Source organism: Lasioglossum baleicum, unplaced genomic scaffold, assembly GCF_051020765.1.
Source record: "Lasioglossum baleicum unplaced genomic scaffold, iyLasBale1 scaffold1667, whole genome shotgun sequence".
Lineage (NCBI taxonomy): Eukaryota > Metazoa > Arthropoda > Insecta > Hymenoptera > Halictidae > Lasioglossum > Lasioglossum baleicum.
This window is the reverse complement of record NW_027470726.1, coordinates 27,501-32,500: the sequence shown is the minus strand read 5'-3', so window position 1 is coordinate 32,500 and position 5,000 is coordinate 27,501. Positions and strand designations below refer to the sequence as shown.

The 5,000-nt window shown below is 50.6% G+C and overlaps 1 non-coding gene and 1 pseudogene across 1 annotated transcript; both read right to left on the bottom strand.

Moving 5' to 3' along the window:
* Nucleotides 1-2,020, bottom strand: part of LOC143220857 (large subunit ribosomal RNA) — a pseudogene marked incomplete at its 3' end in the record, with an annotated part of 3,153 nt that extends 1,133 nt beyond the window's left edge.
* A 1,568-nt stretch (nucleotides 2,021-3,588) lies between these two features.
* Nucleotides 3,589-3,743, bottom strand: LOC143220858 (5.8S ribosomal RNA). The gene has a single exon (XR_013011680.1). It is a non-coding gene; the product is annotated as a 5.8S ribosomal RNA (ribosomal RNA).
* Between the last annotated feature and the right edge of the window lie 1,257 nt (nucleotides 3,744-5,000).

Here is a 5,000-nt window from a genome sequence, read left to right as displayed (position 1 = left end):
GGAATAGAAACCGGATTCCCTTTCGCCCGATGGGTGTGTGTTTATCATTTAATGATATTTTGCTCTCTCTTAGGACACCTCATCTACATAGGATTTCTCTTAGGGCTTAGGATCGACTGACTCGTGTGCAACGGCTGTTCACACGAAACCCTTCTCCACGTCAGTCCTCCAGGGCCTCGCTGGAGTATTTGCTACTACCACCAAGATCTGCACCGACGGCGGCTCCAGGCAGGCTCACGCCCAGACCCTTCTGCGCACACCGCCGCGACCCTCCTACTCGTCAGAGCTTCATGGAAGACGCGCCTTTAAAAAAGCTAACGTCAACCTCACTTGCCGCTGACGGCGGAGTATAGGCGCGACGCTTCAGCGCCATCCATTTTCAGGGCTAGTTGCTTCGGCAGGTGAGTTGTTACACACTCCTTAGCGGATTCCGACTTCCATGGCCACCGTCCTGCTGTCTTAAGCAACCAACGCCTTTCATGGTATCCCATAAGCGTCGACTTAGGCGCCTTAACTCTGCGTTTGGTTCATCCCACAGCGCCAGTTCTGCTTACCAAAATTGGCCCACTTGGCACTCTGATCCAATATAATCTCGTGGCTTCATTGATCCAAGCAAGCCAGAGATCTCACCCATTTAAAGTTTGAGAATAGGTTGAGGTCGTTTCGGCCCCAAGGCCTCTAATCATTCGCTTTACCAGATGAGACTCGCACACGTTCATCAAAAGAGAACGAGCGAGTGCCAGCTATCCTGAGGGAAACTTCGGAGGGAACCAGCTACTAGATGGTTCGATTAGTCTTTCGCCCCTATACCCAGTTCCGACGATCGATTTGCACGTCAGAATCGCTACGGACCTCCATCAGGGTTTCCCCTGACTTCGTCCTGACCAGGCATAGTTCACCATCTTTCGGGTCCCAACGTGTACGCTCTGGGTGCGCCTCTTCTCGCAATGAGAACGAGACGCCCCGGGAGTGCGAGGCCGCATCGTGACGCGGCCCATCCTCCCTTGATCGACGCTAAGGTACGATCTTCACTTTCATTGCGCCTTTAGGTTTACATGTCCCAATGACTCGCGCACATGTTAGACTCCTTGGTCCGTGTTTCAAGACGGGTCCTGAGAGTACCCAAAGCAGTAGCGTCGCTGACCGGTAATTCAAAGCTTGGCCAGTCCGAGGACACCGCCTGCTAACAGCTGGTTAGGCCCGGAGCCGGCGCTAGGTCCGTACCATCCGGGTGACAAACTAACCGAGCTTGCGGCGGGCCTGACGCACACACATTCGAAAATGGATTGGTTGCGGCCCGATACCGTCAGAGTACCGTCACGCAGCCGGCCAGGCGATCGAGCGTCTGCCGTGTGCGCACGAAGGCGACACGACAGGCAACAACTCGAGCCGTAGACCGACACGCAACGGGTCGCGACGTTCTACTAAGGGAGAAGTGCACGACTACGCGACCGGAACATTTGCCGAAGATGGTGTACCCTCGCACTGGAACCACCGAAGTGGCCCATTACGGGCTATCTGCGCACCAACGGAAGCCAGCCTCGTCGACGATGAATCTCCCCATTCGATCTTTTGGGTTTCTCAGGTTTACCCCTGAACGGTTTCACGTACTCTTGAACTCTCTCTTCAAAGTTCTTTTCAACTTTCCCTCACGGTACTTGTTCGCTATCGGTCTCGTGGTCATATTTAGCCTTAGATGGAGTTTACCACCCACTTAGGGCTGCACTCTCAAGCAACCCGACTCTAAGGAGAGGTCCTCCCGAAACGCGTACCAGTCGCTACGGGCCTGGCACCCTCTACGGGTAAATGGCCCCATTCAAGATGGACTTGGACGCGGTTCGACGTCTCGGGATAAATTGACCCTCCTGAACACTACATTTCCCAACGGCAGAACCGCGGGATTCAGTGCTGGGCTAATTCCTGTTCGCTCGCCGCTACTAAGGAAATCCTTGTTAGTTTCTTTTCCTCCGCTTAGTAATATGCTTAAATTCAGCGGGTAATCTCGCCTACTCTGAGGTCGTCGTACGTGATACAAAATTTTGTGTGTTTCGGCCGAAAGAGCGTAAAAGTAGTACTCGCGAAAACGTACAAAGCACAAAAAAAAAAGAAAAAAAAAGAAAACGAAACAACACTACACGACAGAAGAGAGAAAAAGGTAAACAAAAAACCGATATATGCCTTATGCGCCACACCAAAGTGTCAATATAATTCTTTCTTCATCTCTCGTCGATCGGAAACTCTCGCTAGACGATCTGGCCGGTTAACTTTAACGTCCGTCGAAAAGAACTTTCGGGGACTGGACGACCGACAGATCGCGCGGTTCCGCACGAATCGACAATGAAGAAAAGAAAAGACATGGGGCGACCGACATAAAGGTTTTCATCATTGGATATACCTTTTCTCTCTCCGCGGTGCTGTTCCGTGCGTGAACACACAAGTGTGTCTTTTGCGTCGTGTGACAATCAAGTTCGAAATAAGCCTCGCCAATAGAGGAGTATACATATTATTAAAAAAAAAAAATAATAATACATATAACCCGGTGGGATTTCTTTTTCTCTCTACTTCTATATAATTGAACCAAAAACCACGGGGGTACAGAAACGTTGCGCACGAAACGATTTATCATCGATCAAACGCAAAACCAAATTAGAGACACGAGAGAAAGAGAGTAAGATCTCAAGACGCTCATAGGCCGTCATCAATACGATTCAACGCGAACGTGGCGATGGAATGGCAATCGCACAGATTAGCGAGGACACGTCGACGACGGGGAATAATTCCGACCCGATCAAGTACGACGTGCTCATCCCGCACATTGCTGCGCTTTGCTCCGCTGTCCATCGATCATCAAAGCGTTCGCGATAGAACGAGAGATCTCTTTCGTCTCTTCCCTCGAAGACTCGAAAAGGAATGTGTGTTTGTCGAAATCGCCGGCAACGACGACCCTCCGCCGTATGGCAATTATAACGTAGAGTTAAGAAACTCATCCACGCACAGGCATATTCTCTCCCTGGGGCTTAACATTGCCACACCACACACACTCTGTGTGCCACACAGTATTCTTTCTTTCTTTTATAATTTGTGTGTCCATCTCTGTAGTCTCGCGAGACTCTTGTAAATATACCTCTTTCGTATATACGCATCATTTCAGGCGACGTCGGGAGCGCGTTAAATGTTCATGAGTGGAAACGCTTCTTTCCGCAAGGCGAATCGTTTCGCAGAGAAGGTGAGAGATTTGGAGATCCTCGTCGAAGCGGTGCCTTACGGGCGGTCGTATTTTCAATACGACTCACGACACCGTAAAAACACTCACGCAAGTCCGAACGTAAGAAATACCAATCCCTACTTCGCCTCTCGTGGAAACTAGATATATATATATTTGTATGTGTTTATAAGACGCAATGCAAAAATTGGCAATTTTCACAGAACCGCGACAAACGCCGACGAAACGCCCATCATTCGCTCGTACGTAGCATCTTTGCAACCCGACTCCGAAACGCTCTTTGGCGCCCTCCAAAAATATATTTGGAGAGGTAAGCGACGGCGGGGACTTACAAGAGCAACGCAAGCAGTTTATGGTTACGTAAACGACCCTCAGCCAGGCGTGGTCCAGGAATTGTATCCGTGGACCGCAATGTGCGTTCGAAATGTCGATGTTCATGTGTCCTGCAGTTCACACGTTGACGCGCAATTAGCTGCGTTCTTCATCGACCCACGAGCCAAGTGATCCACCGTTCAGGGTAATCGTATATATTTTTGATTTACAAATCAATATATGTATATGTCTCTTGTTCTGCGGTTCGTAAGAACGCATTGTACCTGAACGCTCCAACCAGCGCGCGAAGGAGATTCGTTCAGGCGTCGTTTTAAGGACGACACTATCGTCGTCCGTGGAAACGGAAAAAAAAAACCGTCAGATACGCAACACGTATCCGACGGCCGGGCGAACAGTACATTGAAAAACCGTTAACGTGGAAAACGCGGAGATGAATATATATTCTCTGAAAACGACGGGGATCGTAAGACAACCCGATACTGGATCCAGAGATGTAATAATATTCCTCTCCTCTTCACTTCCATTTCATTTGGAATGATGTGAGAACGGAGGACTTCACAGCCGGCTCTGGCAGCGGTCATTCGTCCCAAGCTCTCGCGATGCGCACTATTGGGCCACACGCACGGAGTAGGGTGTCAGACTCACGACTGCTTTAAAAGCGAGCTTCACGAGCCGGTCCACTTCCCGTATAAAACACATTTCCATAAAATGTTGTGTGTGCTCGAGGCAACGATAAATTCCGATACAAGCGGACTCGCGAGCCGGCTCTGGCCGTAGGCGCGATCCCCGTTCTCGTCCCAAACTCGTCTGCGCGCACTATTGGGCCACACAGAGAGTAGGGTGTCGTCGGGAATAATCGCGCCATAGGCTTTATAGCGAGCGTCACGGCCGGTCCTCTCGGAACACCGTTTTTCGTCGGAACGATATTACCATATTTTTATTTTATTCGACAGATTAGCGGACTCACAGCCGGCTCTGGCAGCGGTCATTCGTCCCAAGCTCTCGCGATGCGCACTATTGGGCCACACGCACGGAGTAGGGTGTCAGACTCACGACTGCTTTACAAAAGCGAGCATCACGAGCCGGTCCGCTCTGGCGAATGTATAATATTATAATAAATATACGTTCCGTCGTCAACGAACACCGCGTGCGGCGCAGCAACGTTTCGTGCTCTTGGTTATACGCGAACCCGATACAAATAGAGAGCGGGACTCACAGTCGGCTCTGGCAGCGGTCATTCGTCCCACGCTCTCGCGGTGCGCACTATTGGGCCACACGCACGGAGTAGGGTGTCAGACTCACGACTGCTTTAAAGGCGAGCATCACGAGCCGGTCCTTCGCGTCTCGTCTATCTTCACGATAGTTCGCGAACGATAACACAAACGCGTGCAACCGCGCGTTTACCACGGGTTACCCTGAGATTTTGTTTGTCCTCTTCGAGACA